We start from the raw sequence: 14,897 nt of genomic DNA, 5'->3' as shown, positions 1-14,897 counted from the left end.
GGGAAGTATTTGCACTCCAGTCTCAACTACCCTGGAAGTCTGATGTTAGCATAAAAGCTAAGTGTAAAAAGAAATGCACAGATCTTATGTGTATTGTGGTATACTAGAAAGAAAGAACAAAACTATCCCTTGGCCTGGTCCACTCTTAGCCCTTGCCTATGCGGAACAAACTCTTCTAGCTAAGGGGGGAGGGACTCCAGGAAGTGAGAATGTTTCCTTCTCCCCCCTCCCCCAACTGCAGGTCTCAACCTGGGCAATACATTGAAATGACATGGGCAGCTTTTGAAACGCAGAATAACAAAAGCATTCCACAATTCAATCACAAGTCCATGACCAGAGACCTAAGAGTTTCTAAGGCTTCCCAGGGGATCCCACACTGCAGGCAAGGCTGGGAGATGCTGCTTTAGAGTGGAGAGACAGACATAGCCCCTTTGATCCATTTTAAGGCAAATCCCACCCCGTGGTCTCTGGTGGTATCTTGGTCCCTTCTTCTAGGAGCAAAGTCTGGCAGAGCTCTCAGGATCATTGTTTTTAAAAGGAGTTCTGCTCCAGGCCTTTGAAGACTGGGCTCTGTTTTCAGATATAAATACAAATGAAAGAGTTAATATTCTAAATAAAATAGATGTGTGTGTTGTAGAAAAAGATTAATTATAAATTGAATCTGTTACTGCCCTACTCGGCACCTCTGTTTCTTTGTCATTTTTCATGCCCAAGTACACTGCCCTGGAAGACAAATTTCATTTTTTTTCTATTGATATTTCTTTTCTATGAAGTGGAAGATTGAGATCTTGAGATCCATATGACTCAGGAATTGAATCTCAGATCTTCTAAATATGAACTGTGGTAAAGGGCAAAGCTTTTCTTCATTAAAAAAAAAACAGCCAAGGCAACATTTACTTCACACAGTTAAATGGATTAAAAATTAAGTTAGTAACATGACCACATGTAACAGAATTCTTATATTTCATAAAAACTCACATTTCTGTTTTCGTTTCTTACTCCTTCCTTCCCTCCCATTCTTTCTTCTCCATTTAGAAGGAATTTGCAGTCTATACATCATATAATAGATGCCCCTCCTTCCACTAAAAGAGATTTGAGAGCTGGGAAAGCACAGAATAAAGCCAACATGCAAACAGATCCGTAATGGGAATGTGTGCCTGAGTGAGATCATTCTTTTAGAGAGATAACTGCCACATCCCACCATTAAGACGTGGAGTGCTCGCCATAATCTTAATTCAAATGAATAAGTTTGAGGAGAAGAATTGCTACTAAAATTCCTAATGAAACATTACAATTACGTTCATACTCTCCCTCTAAACAGAAGTCAGTAGATGACAATGAAATTAAAGACAAATATGTTTACCATATTTTATTTTTCAATTTCACAACTTTTTTTTCCAAATTTTGAAAGTATCACTTCAGATTGCAAACTAAGGTTTAGATCTGTTGTAATTAAAAAGAAATCCATTGTTATCACACAACAGAATAAACTCATATTTCTAAGCTACTGGAATTCAAACTACAAGTCAATTGGAAGGGAAGTTTTGCATTGAAGCCCTGTCTCTGAGGCAGAGAATAGGTCATCAAAAATAGTATCCTTTGAGTTCATGACTCAGTATTTGCAGATGGCTTGACCATCTGGTATTTGAGCCAACAGTACCTTGGCTGGGCTGTCTGGCTTTCCTTGGAATAGTGAACAACACAGGCCTGCAAGTCAACGCCTTGTGTACAGAGATACAAACTCCAACATGTACCCCATTTGCTGTAACACATATAGGAAGGGGTTCTACTTTCACAGAGAAAAAGGCCCAAGTGTGGTGGTTTTTCCTCAAAACTACCATCTGTGGTTTGCCATTCTTTCCTCTGGGTACAGAAAAAAGCATTAACCTACCGAATCAGCTGAGCATAATGACGACTAAGTCCTATGCATGGTGGGAACATGACTGGTGACCATGGTGATAGGAGGGAGGGAGGAGATCGGCTGACCACTGAGTATCTTCCATTGTGGGCAAGTGACAGGGCTTTTGAGTTTTCAGCAGAAATTAGCATCCTGGTCACAATGAACTTTTATGTTTTTCAAAATTGTTATTGAAAGCGGTAACAAATGGAGCAAGTAAACATGACTGCTGGCCAGCTTCTCCTGGAGCCCACAACTCATCAAGGAACACACCATGGCGAGAAAACAAGACCAAATGTAAGAAGAGAAGCAGGTCGAGTGTGGTGTGAATGCATCTAGCTGTTTTATAGAGTGGACTGCTGACTAGACATCATGGTGTTTATGTGTGTACAGTACAGTAGGCCTGTAGGAAACTCTATTTGGTATATTGGGACACTGTACCAAATATATAACACTTTTGGTAGAGTATAGGAAGTTAATGCAATGCACTTTGGGTAACAAAGAAGGGAAATGAGACAATGGCTGGCTGAGGTTACCACACTTCAGTCCACAATGACTCTAGGTTTCCCAGGGATAATGCGAGAAGAGGAAAGGAGAGATGATCCAGATAAAAAGTAATAAGGCTGACTGAAAGAGTGACCAGTGTAAGCTGTGCCATTATGGCTGAACTTACTAACTTACAAGGGTTTTGGATGTTATAGTCAGAGGTCAGTTGGCACCATTGCTTTTGGGGACACACATCATGGTAGATGGGTGCTAGACAAGGCTGCTTGCCTCATGGCCACTGGAAGCAAAAGGAAGAAAGAGGGAATGGAGAGGCTAGAACATCCCCTTCAAAGGAATTACCCAATTGACTGGAAAACTTCCCACTTGCTCCTATTCCTTAGATCTCACTACTTCTCAGTGGTGCCGCAGACTAGAGAGTAACCCTTTAACACACACTTATTTACCACAGGATGTGTCAAAAACAAGGATATTTTGTGAAAGTGTCTTTTATTTATTTGTTTTAATTTCAATGACTGTTAGATCATTTCTGTTCAGAATAAACCAGATCAATGTATCTTGAGTCTTTGCCTTGGGAATTCTCCCTAGAAATTAAATTGCTGCCCCCTTTGCCCATCCATCACACTTGGACACTCCAGCTTTAAGAGAGATATACAGAAAATACTTCCAGCTCACATGCTGCACCACCTTTCGTGTCCTGGTCCTGTAACCTGAAAAACAAAAAGAAAAAAGAAAAAACTTCACCCGCATATTTAGTGAATTCTGAGTGTGTCCTCCATGTGTATTTTCCTTTTCCTTTTCCTTTTTTTTTTTTTAAGAAGGGAATTTCCCCACTTGAGAGAAACAAGAATTTGTATTCATACTGCTTTGTGAATTCTAAAATGTGTTTTAGGGGGATACAATTCAAACACTAAATCCATTTCATGCATATTAATTGATTTTTGCATGAAAACAATTCCTGTTCATGAGAGCTCTGGCAAGTTTGGAGTCTGGGGAAGCATTATAAACAGTAGTGAGGGGGAAAGGGAAGAAAATGCTGCACCGTGCTGGCAGGAGTGAGGGCAGGGGCACAGGCTCCTGCGAAGCTTCTTTTGTCATCAGTAGCAAGAATCAGCTGGTCTCTTGCTTGCTGCTCGCCACTCTTTCCTGTCATAATCACTCTTAAGTGCGTGGTTCTTCAGGTTTGACTTTCAGTTTCCTCCTTTCTCTCATGGGCTCTCTCTCTCCGGGATAAATTCAATAAGTTCAGTGCATTTACTATAAAAAGCTACCTCTGTGCTGTTGTCTCTCAATTTTCACCTATGAAGAGTAATGTTGTCTGTTTCTCTCTCTCTCTCTCTCTCTCTCTCTCTCTCTCTCTCTCTCTCTCTCTCTCTCTCTCCTCTCTCTCTCTCTCTCTCTCTCTCTTTTTACACACACACACACACACACACACACACACACACACACCATCTTCAAATGGTTTAAACAATAAGACAATTGTGTCCAGGCAACTTGACATAAACAAGAGTCACTTTGGAAGAAGCAACATTATTGGATAAAATGCTCCCACCAAATTGGCCCATGGGTAACCCTGCGCTGCATTTTCTTGATTAATACTTGATCTAGGGTCCAATGTATTGTGGGTAGTGACATCCCTGAGCTGGCAGTGCTGAATTCTGTAAGAAAGCAGGCTGAGCAAGCCAGGAAGCAGCAGTCCTCCATGGTTTCAATTCCTGCCTTGAGTTCCTGGCTTTTTGAGTTCCTTCCTTTGATGATGGACTCGAAGCCTCTTTGCACTAAGTTGCTTTTGATCATGGTGTTTTTATCACAGCAACAGAAACCCAACTAAGACATACTATTAACTCAAATATAACACAAAGTAGGTAGGGAAAGGGTGGAACACCCAGAGGCCAGGACTCCAGTTGTTTCCTCTCCTGTCTCTCTCGGCCTAGAATTTACGACAGACAGCTTCATTTTTCATCTGGTAGTGAGACAGTCCTATGCCCGCCTCCAGCTTCAAATTTTAGATCTTCATTTCCTGGTGTCCAGAGGGAGGTAAGAGGATGAGTCCTACCACTCACTCTTTGGAAACATTATTGGTGTGTGTGTGTGTGTGTGTGTGTGTGTGTGTGTGTGTGTGTGTGTGTGTGTGTGTCTTGCATACATGTAGGTTCCTGTGGAAGATGCAAGATGGTTTTAGATCTCTTGGAGCAGAGTTATAGGCAGATTGTAATCTGCCTGATGTGGGTGCTAGGAACTGAACTCAGGACTTCTGGGAAAGTATCAAGCACTTTTAACCTCTGAGCCATTTCTCCAGTTCCCTATAATCTATTCTTATGAAAAGGAAAGCAACATGTTTTTCCCTCCAAAATCAACAAAATGCTTTCTGTGGCCTTTTTTCGTTTTGGTTTAAAATGAGTGAGTCTATCTTTCCAGGACCCTTCCAGGTAGAGGCTCGTTTCCTCTTCCTATCACTAAAGAACACAGAGTAGTTATGATCAGTTTAAACCAACTGTTCTAAACTCCATAATGTTTCACACACTGAGACTATACATTTTTGTTACAACATTACATACATATAACATACAATGTTACAATACTATTGTTGTAAAATAGAATCTATAAAGAATAAAATATAACTTCAAAATTGATATAACACCTCAATTTTAATATAAAGGAGAAACAAAAGAAGTGTGTGATAAAATGGCATGTTTTAGTCTGTGCGTGTGAAGAAGAGTCCCATCAGAGCCTCAAAGCTCAAATAATACTCCATGGACCACCACCAACACCATGACCAGTTAGCAGCAGTAGCAGCATCAGCAGCTAGGGCCGTGTTAGTAGACAGAATTTCAAGCTCCTGTCTGGGCTCACTGAATAAGGATCTGCACGTCAACAACATCCCTATCTGACTTGTGTACACACATGAGACCCCATATTAGGCTCTGTGAGGTAATCAGAGATTTCTTCTGTCAATATGGCTGTTGCAGGTGTGACTGTTACAGGTGTCTTACACTAGCAACTCACACACAGCAGTGCTATGAGTCTGGGGAGTGAGAAGACAGTGAGAGTGCAGAGATTCTGTACATTTAGGAAGGAAGCTGACAGTATCCCACAATGCCTTAATAATAATCACACTTTTTATTAAGTAGTTTGACTTCTAGAAATCTAGTCTATAAAGCTCTAAAACTTGTGCAATCAAGATTCATGATAAGCGATTTCATTGAAGTATAAATTTATAACAGACAAAGATTATGTACAACACAAATGCCCCAAAATATGGAATTATTTAAATAATGAAGCAGCTATACAATTGAATATTAGTAATCATTAAATTATGTTATGAAGAGACTTTAATGAGCAGAAAAATGTTTCTAAGACAATGTAGTGTTAGGTTTAAAATTACATGCAAAACTTTATATGCAGTATGATTTCAAATATTTAATCATACATACTCATTGAAAATGCCAGAAAGAAATAAGTGGAAATACTTGGCATCATTCCCTTTGGGTTATATAGTTGTGATTAATATTTTTCTTTCTTCACTTTCCTCTAAATGGCATTTCCTCTCTAGGAAAATAACATTAAAATGTTTCTTAAACTGAATTGAAATCTCTCCCTTATCCAAGCCCTTGGGTCTCATTTTGCTGTTGTAGAAATGAAAGGGTGAACAAGAAGTGCTTCTTCTCACAGGGGAGTGGAGAAGAACAGAGCTGCTAGCTAGGCCTCTTCTGTCTGTGATGTGTATCCCACTGCCCCAGTCTCTAGAGAAGTAGACCACCTGTGATCCCCTTCATTTGTCCTAATGAGTCCCCTGTATCATGTGACACCCGCTTCCATTTCCTCATGTGTCAGCTGAGTAAAGTGTTGAAAAGATGACAGTGACCTCAAGTTCTGTACACATTAAAAAGATTCCCTTCCTGTAAGAGTGTGAGCAGAGAGAGAGAGTGAGAAAGAGAGAGAGAGAGAGAAGGAAGGAGGGAGAGACAGAGAGACAGAGACAGAGAGAGAGAGACAGAGAGAGACACACACACACATACACACACACACACACACACACAGAGAGAGAGAGAGAGAGAGAGAGAGAGAGAGAGAGAGAGAGAGAGGAAGTGAAATGGGAATTTGTGGTATTTACTTGTAAAAATCAAAGATTGGATTGGATTAAAACATAAAAGCGGCTTTAGTGTGCAAAAATAAAGTATGCAGATGAACTGACTAATTTTTATTACTAAATTGGCACAAGCTAGAGTATTTTGGAAGGGAGACCTCAGCTGAGAAGATGCACAACCAGATTGTCCTATGGCAAGCCTGTGGCACACTTTCTTGATTGATTATTGATGTGCCTATGCCCATGCCAGAGGGGGTAGTGCCACCTGTGGGTGGGCAGCCCTGGTTGATATAAGAAATTAGGCTGAGCAAGCTGTGATGAGCAAGCTGGCAAGCAACATTCTTCTACGGCCTCTGTATCAGTTACTGCCTCCATGTTCTTGCCTTGATGCCTATTGTGACTTCATGGATGACAGACCACAAGCTGCAGGATGAAATAAACCCTCTCCTCAGCAACTCGATGTTGGTCATGGTATCTGACCACAGCAATAAGGAACCCTAACTAAGACATCAGAATGAGCAACGTTCATATGAAGCCTCCCTCCTTCATTTCATCCTTTCATCCACTCATGCAATGAAAGTCTCGAGCAGAGATGGCCACTACCTTTGTCCAGTAGATTAGTGACATCACCATGTCACTTATTCTCCAGGCAACCTTCTGTCCTCTTTCAAGTCCTTACCCTCTGCCTGTTCTTTCGGGCCACCCAGCAGCTTCCTGCTGCACACTGAAGGCCCGAGCTCAGCCAGCCAGTGTTCATGGTGTTACTCTAACATTTACTGTTATGTGATTTCAGGCATGTTAGTAATATTTCTGATCCTTAATTTCTTCATTTTATTTATTTATTTTTTATTTTATTTTATTTTTTTAATTTTAATTAATTTATTCTTGTTACAGCTCAATGGTTATCCCATCCCTTGTATCCTCCCATTCTTCCCTCCCTCCCATTTTCCCCTTATTCCCCTCCCCTATGACTGTTCCTGAGGGGGATTTCCTCCCCCTGTATATGCTCATAGGGTATCAAGTCTCTTCTTGGTAGCCTGCTATCCTTCCTCTGAGTGCCACCATGTCTCCCCCTCCAGGGGACATGGTCAAATATGAGGCACCAGAGTACATGTGAAAGTCATACCCCACTCTCCACTCAACTGTGAAGAATGTTCTGACCATTGGCTAGATCTGGGTAGGGGTTTAAAGTTTACTGCCTGTATTGTCCTTGGCTGGTGCCTTAGTTTGAGTGGGACCCCTGGGCCCAAATCTGCCTTTCATAATGTTCTACTTGTAGGTTTCTAGGACCCTCTGGATCCTTCTACTTTGCTATTCTCCCATGCTTTTCTCATCTAGAGTCCCAATAGGATGTCCTCCTCTCTGTCCTAGTTTCCTGGTAAGTGAAGGCTTTCGTGGGACATGCCCCTTGGGCTAGTATGCAGATATAAGTGAGTATATACCATTTGAGTCTTTCTGCTTCTGAGTTAACTCACTACAGACTGGGAAAAGATCTTCACCAACCCTACATCTGACAAAGGTTTAATATCCAAAATATATAAAGAACTCAAGAAATTAAACACCACCAAACCAAATAACCCAATTGAGAAATGGGGCTTGAGATTAAACAGAATTCTCAACAGAGGAATATCAAATGGCTGGAAAACACTTAAAGAAATGCTCAACCTCCTTAGTCATCAGGGAAATGCAAATCAAAACAACACTGAGATTCCATCTTACACCCATCAGAATGGCTAAGATCAAAAATTCAAGTGACACCACATGCTGGTGAGGATGTGGGGAGAGAGGAACACTCCTTCATTGCTGGTGGGAATGCAAACTAGTACAGCCACTTTGGAAATCTGCTATCTCAGAAAAATGGGAATAGAGCTTCCGGAAGACCCAACTATTCCACTCCTTGGAATATACCCACAAGATGCTCCAGCACACAACAAGAAAATTTGCTCAACCATGTTCATAGCAGCCTTATTCATAATAGCCAGAACATGGAAACAGCCTAAGTGTCCCTCAGTAGAAGAATGGATAAAGAAACTGTGGTACATATACACTATGGAATACTACTCAGCTATTAAAAACAAGGAATTCCCAAGCTAGAAATGATCATAATGAGTGAGTTAACCCAGAATTTTTTCATTTTATAAAGTGAGTCTAACTGTAACTACTTAGGGCTTGAGTGAATTAAGTGATTTATCATACAGAAGGCTTGTAACAGTCTATTACACAGAAGAAAAAAAAAACTTGCCTTTCTGTCACACCCTTACTCTTCTTCCTACTTTCCCTTCCCACTTACTCATTTTTCAACGAATCTCTTGGCTGCTACTTTCTCCAGGAAGCCAGTACTTCATTTTGTATAGACCTCCAAAGGCTACCCAGCTACTCATACACGCAGGACATAAGCTACCTGTGCTTCCTTGGGGTACATATACATGCATGTACAGAAACGTAGTAGTGCATGTATAGAAATTTATTCCTTCCTTTGAAGTGTGTGAATTGTGTGGGTGTGTGTCTGTGTGTGTCTGTGTGTTAATGTGTATACATGCACATGTCTGTGATTATGGGAATCGAATGGAGGGCCTTGTATATACCACTCAATTGATCTATTAGCATATTATATCCAAGCCCTTATAATGTTTTTTGATTGACTACAACTAACATCCTTGAGAGCAGGAACAACACGTAACAAGGTGATCTGTATCATTGTATAATCTGCTCAGGCGTCTTAAATATGAAGACAATAATACTCGACGATGTGAATGGGCTAGTCCATTGCCTTTATATAGCTGGAGCAGACGGAAGGCATGGGTTGTGATTCTGATCATTTTGTTTAGTGATTCAAACAACTGAGAATGTACTGGCTGCTGCCAGACTCTGTCCTGAGGCTCTCTGCTCATGGCTCTGTTACTTCTGAGTCAGAGGGACAATGGTTTCTGGGTGAGCCCACATTGCTACTGAGTCACGTAGCCTCTTTGGGTATTTCCTCCTGGAGACCAGAGAACCCCTCTTCCCTTGTTCTTCCTCCTCTTCCCCTTGTTTTCTCCTTCCCTTACCCTTATCAGCAGCTGAGCCTCACATCATTGATGCCCAGTGGCACTTGGGCACCCCTGCTCCAGCACCAGACAGCAAGTTTTCAAATCTGACCCAGTGGCTGGGTAGCACACTGTTTTCCGTGGGAGGCCTAGGCCTGCTCACAGTCACCCTTGAGTTAGACATGCCCATCGCATGCTTTCTGCTTCCCCAGAGAAGGGATTTTTCTTCTTCTAAAAATTGAGGCCAACCTTGTCTTTGTACAATGCTGGTCCATCCATCCACTCACTCTTACAGATTTGGGGCCTAAGCACCACTACATTTTTTTTTTTCACTTTCTTAGAAGGGCTAGCTAATTAATTGCCATGTAAATGAGGCATCAGAGCTATGGGTTTATCAAGGGCTTCTCGTAGTTCTCAAAGACCTTCTCATCTCGTTTTCAAGGTAATTTGCATACTCTCACTCACAGTTACCCTTGTGCTTCTGTTTGAAGAAACCTCTTACGCCCGTGGGTGTTCTGCGTGCTGAAGTCCCCTGACCTACACGCCTTGCGCTTTACTTCCCATGAGTGGTGACATTGCCTTGGGCCACAGTAGCATATTTCCATCACAGATGAGGTTCCTGAAAGACTCAGAGAGTATCTTGGGTACTTGTTTGAATCTATCTAGAGCCAGGATTGTGCCGCCTGTCATATTTAGTGATTCCATGAACAATTTAAAGCAAAAAAATGGCCTCTTCTTTGTGGAGACAGCATTGCTCCACAGTCACATTCTCTTGCTTTTGTTATGCTCATCCTATTTGGATGGACTGGACGGAGGGTGTCTGTCTTTCCTTCTCCATCCTCACTATTCAGATTGCATCAAGCAAGGGCCCCCCTCAGGAGAGATGAACCTATTTGACTCTTGATATACACGTTGACCACATTTTATTTACTGTGGAACAAAGGTGCACCTTGTTCCTCAGCTGAGTGAAAGCAATGATCATGTCGTTTTGTGTGCACAGAAGACCAGAGTGGTGTCCATTCATTCCTTCACTCAGAACACAATAGCTAGATGTGTGTCGTTGCATATTCAGACACCGTGCAGGGCTCAAAGAAAGACTGAGTGTTCGCCGCTAATGACTTGACATTTGCAAATCACGCAGATGTGGAGTTGGAAATATGAAGGACAGTCCTGGATTCTTTTATAGACTTGACCTGGGCAAGTGTCAAGAGAAGAAGCTGGCTTTCGGATATCACTCCCTGCTCTTCTCACTTCAGGGACTATCGCGCATAAGATAAACCTTACTTTCTGTGCCAGTAGGAAAAACAAAATTGCTCAGTGAACTATCATAAAATCCTCACCCAATGTGGATTTTATTTCCTATATATTGTAAACTTAATGAAAACATTAGCATTCACTAATCATGTACCCTTTTAGGCCTGCACCAAAGGGGAAAAAATTGCAAACATGACCAGAATCTTTTCTCTTGCCTGAGTTTGGACCAATGTTTTCATTGTCTGTGTGCTTCTGCCAGCATCCTCGTCTGACTACGAAGAATGCTGCTGGCATTGCTGAGAAACAGTGTTCTGTTCCCCACTCTGGTGTTTTCTTTCCAAACGGCTGACATTCAGTCTGCAAGTTCTCACACAGGCACTTTCTTGATTTTTATCAGATGTCACCTGGATATATCCAGGCCACTGCCAGGACTCATATTCCTGCCCTGAATGGTCTTTGAGTGCTTTGTAGACTAAAGCTTCTAAAACTTAAAATTAAAGTTATTCAGTATGTCACCAGCTAGAGCAAGCTTTCTAATGCACAGAAAATCACAGCCATTTTAAGCAGCAGGCCACCTGGCCTACAATGTTTGGAAGACACCCAGTATTCAGAGATGTTAAAAATGCATATGTGGGGCGGGGCGAGTCATATTGTAAACAATGACATGACAGAGAGCCTAACAAGCTACCCTGACCAACGAAAACTAATTGGAACAGCAATTATAAATGTGACATGGCAAACCTGGCCTTTCCCCAGCTACTGTCCCTAGAGAGCAGGAAGGGGAAGGTGGGGCTTCCCGTCTTCAAACTTCAATAATAGGAGGCTCTCTGTGCCTCAGTGCCAGGAGCATAGCAGTCTCGATGAAGGTAACTCAGGATAAGGGTGATGCCCATCGCAGCTCAGCACAATAACACCAAGGGATTAGTTCTTGGTAGGAATCAAAGCTGTAGTAAGATAAGAGATGTGGTGCTTTTGTGCATAACAGAAGAAAGATGTCGGTGGGGCGGGGTGGGGGCTTGGGGGGGGCGGTTGATTCCAATGGTGGACCAATGTGTTTTATTTCAAGGACACTAAGCCTTTACTACTGGAAGCATAGTCCAGAGACCAGTGGCATCAGCTTTGCCTGCGTGCATGAGAGACAGATTCTGTGGCCTCATCGAGATCTGCAGGCACAGAATCACGTCACAGCCACTTCCCCATTAAAGCTTGAGAAGCGCTGAGGGCAGGGATGGGTCCCCCCCCCCCCCCGTCTCAATTCGTAAGTATACATACCTACCATCAGAGAAACCAGAGCTCACAATCCTGAATAAGGTAGGATAAGGTAGGCAGGTAATCAACATCGAGGGCTAATAAATATATGGTATAGTTGGAGAGTTTAAATGATGGCTGAGCCTTAGTTGCTTTTGTAGGGAGGAATGGTGAATTCTGATTTAACAACTCTGTCTTGTTTCTCTTCATGTGTGTTTCTGTATGTATTCATGCTGTGGTGTACATGTGCGCATATGTAGGATACATGTGGAGGTGAGAGAGGAACTTCAGGTTTCTGTGTCCTCGTCCCTTTCACTTTTTGTTTCAGATAGGGTCTCTATGGTATAGAGCTTTACTCTGTAGGCTGGGAGAGCTGTACTACCACATCTGTCATTTACACAGGATCAGGGGCTCCAGATTCGGGCCCTGATGCTTGCCAGGCAAGCACGTTACCAATAGAACCACCTCCCTAGCTTTAGCAATTTTAATGGAGTGGGATTTAAAGGAGAAAGGCCTTGGGGTTCAAAGGACAGCATTTGCCAGTGAGAGACTCCAAGTAATGTTCTCTCAAAACCTAGCAGGAGGATATTTGTGAATGTGAAGCTCCTCCAGAGTCCTGGCCACTCCTTTTGTGCAGAGTTCACTAAGGGCAAGCCAGCATCATTTCCCAGTTCTGCCCACTTAGGCTGCTCTGCCAAGCTGAAGCAAACCCTTTCAACCCCCACACAAACCCAACTGAGGTGCTTGCACACTCACTAAGAGATTATGTAATGTTCTAATTGAGAAAATGAATAATATAGCCTTCATTTCCATATCTAATTGTCTTAGTTGGGGTTTCTATTGCTGCTGATCGAAAAGCAAGCTGGAGAGGAAAGGGCTTACTTGGCTTACACTTCCATGTTGATGTTCATGGAGGGAAGTCAGGACAAGGTACTCAAACAAGGCAGGAAGCTGGAGGTAGGAGCTGATGCAGAGGCCATGGAAGGGTGTTGCTTACTGGCTTGCTCAGCCTGCTCTGTTTACTGAGTGGCCAGGACTAACTACCAGCCCAGGAGTGGCACCACCCACAATGGGCTGGTCCCTCCCCTATCAATCACTAATTTTAAAAAGCGCCTTACAGCCAGACCTATGAAGGCATTTTTTTCAATTACAGTCCCCTCCTTTCAGATAACTCTAGTTTGTGTGTCAAGTTAACATAAGACTAGCCACTAGACTCTACTATACTTTGCCCTATCAAATTTTAATTCTTAAAAATTTTTAATGTGAAATAATAATCTGATTTCATATTATACAACGAACCAAGAACCACAGTCAGAAGTACACTAATATAATCAAGTGTTCCTTGGAGGAAGGTGGGGGAATTTTAGGACCAAGTTGAGAGAGGGTATCTTTTATTCCTGGCCTTCAGTGAGTTCAGGACTATGTCTTTAAAGTAGATGCTTCATGCAGCTCATAACAGTGGACTGTTAAAAACACCTTTGTGTAATTTTATCACGGGAAAACAAGCTAAAGGAGCAATATTTATCTATCACATTTTCTCTTAACATGGACTTAAAGGGAAGAAAGTATTGAAAGGATCCAAGGGCTTACAAGCTTGTTTTTATACTAAAAGACAGATGAGCAGTAATGGAAAAAGTGGAAAGGAGGACAGGAAGAACAACTTGTTAGAGGTAGAGACAAAGAAAGGGCAGAGGGTACCTGAGAGTCAAGTGCCACCGTTAAGCTTTTATAAAATGTGTGTGTTTCCAGTGTGCAGGTTTACTATCTTGATAGCCATGCACCTTTCAGGGAAAAGTTATATTTCCTTATTTCCTCTGTGTGTGTGTGTGTGTGTGTGTGTGTGTGTGTGTGTGTTGTATATAATAAAATAACTATAATGTCAGTGCCAAAAGTCAATTTACACAGGTAAAGGGCTGTAATAATCTTAAGTGATAAGCTGACTCTGCTAATTGTGCATGTGTGTGTGTTGGGATTTCCTTGAACCCAAGGCCTGGAACATCCCATCTAACTCTCTAAATGAGTAACTGATCTTAAGGGGTGAAACTTCATGGGATGAAGTAGTGAATAACATCCACTAGGGGACAGTAGAAACTTGCATGGGTGTTTTTGGTAACAGCCTTTGTGACACTGGAGTCAATGACCCGCTACTGCCTACCCTAGGGATACTATATGAATTCTTTCTTTAAAAATATATTTTATTAATATATTCATATTACATCTCAATTGTTATCCCATCCCTTGTATCCTCCCATTCCTCCCTCCCTTCCATTTTCCCCTTACTCCCCTCTCCTATGACTGTGACTGAGGGAGACCTCCTCCCCCTGTATGTGCTCATAGGGTATCAAGTCTCTTCTTGGTTGCCTGCTATCTTTCCTCTGAGTGCCACCAGGTCTTCCCATCCAGGGGATGTGGTCATGCTTCTGCATATCCTAGAGCCCAGCTAGATTGAGGAGTAGGGAGGCTGAGTCTGGTGGGGGCTGAAATTGTAGGTAAACATTCAAAGGACCATTTCTTTTGACTCATTGTATGAAGAGGTCAAACTGGTCATGCTTGCAAACTCAAATTGTTGGGTCAGAAAGTGATTTGTGTTGGTAGACAAATAAAGCAGAGTTGGTAAATCAGGACAGAGGATAGAAAACATCAACCAACCTGATGAGTTTATCCTTGCTTTGTCTAGTAATAATCAGTGGAAATTACCTTCCCCTTATTGTATATGTCACAGTCTTGGTCATTACTTAAAGTGCTGGTTGGATCTCTGCCTCTGTAGATAAAGGTGAGATGCTGAGAATTAGCCCCTCTATCCCCAAACATTCTACAACTCTAAGAGTTTGTTTCTTCTTTCTGTTCTGTTTTTGTTTGCTTGCTTATTTGTTTCTTTGTT

Source organism: Acomys russatus, chromosome 10, assembly GCF_903995435.1.
Source record: "Acomys russatus chromosome 10, mAcoRus1.1, whole genome shotgun sequence".
Taxonomy (NCBI): domain Eukaryota; kingdom Metazoa; phylum Chordata; class Mammalia; order Rodentia; family Muridae; genus Acomys; species Acomys russatus.
This window is presented reverse-complemented; position numbering follows the sequence as displayed.